Source organism: Mandrillus leucophaeus, unplaced genomic scaffold (genome assembly GCF_000951045.1).
Source record: "Mandrillus leucophaeus isolate KB7577 unplaced genomic scaffold, Mleu.le_1.0 Scaffold3241, whole genome shotgun sequence".
Classification (NCBI taxonomy): domain Eukaryota; kingdom Metazoa; phylum Chordata; class Mammalia; order Primates; family Cercopithecidae; genus Mandrillus; species Mandrillus leucophaeus.
In genome coordinates this window covers 11,197-11,760 of record NW_012103412.1, presented here as the reverse complement: position 1 = coordinate 11,760, position 564 = coordinate 11,197, and positions in this window count along the sequence as shown.

Genomic DNA, 564 nt, shown 5'->3' with positions numbered 1-564 from the left:
TTTTTTTTTTTTTTGCTTTCCATTTGCTTGGTAGATCTTCCTCCATCCCTTTATTTTAAGCCAATGTGTGTCTCTGCACATGAGATGGGTCTCCTGAATATAACACACTGATGGGTCTTGACTCTTTATCCACTTTGTCAGTCTGTGTCTTTTAATTGGGGCATTTAGCCCATTTACATTTAAGATTGATATTGTTATGTGTGAATTTGATCCTGTCATGATGATGTTAGCTAGTTATTTTGCCTGTTAGTTGATGCAGTTTCTTCCTAGCATCGATGGTCTTTACAATTTGGCATGTTTTTGCAGGGCTGGTACCAGTTGATCCTTTCCATGTTTAGTGCTTCCTTCAGGAGCTCTTGTAAGGCAGGCTTGGTGGTGACAAAATCTCTCAGCATTTGCTGGTCTGTAAAGGATTTTATTTCTCCTTCACTTATGAAGCTTAGTTTGGCTGGATATGAAATTCTGGGTTAAAAATTCTTTTCTTTAAGAATGTTGAATATTGGCCTGCACTCTCTTCTGGCTTGTAGGGTTTCTTCCAAGAGATCTCCTGTTAGTCTGATGGGC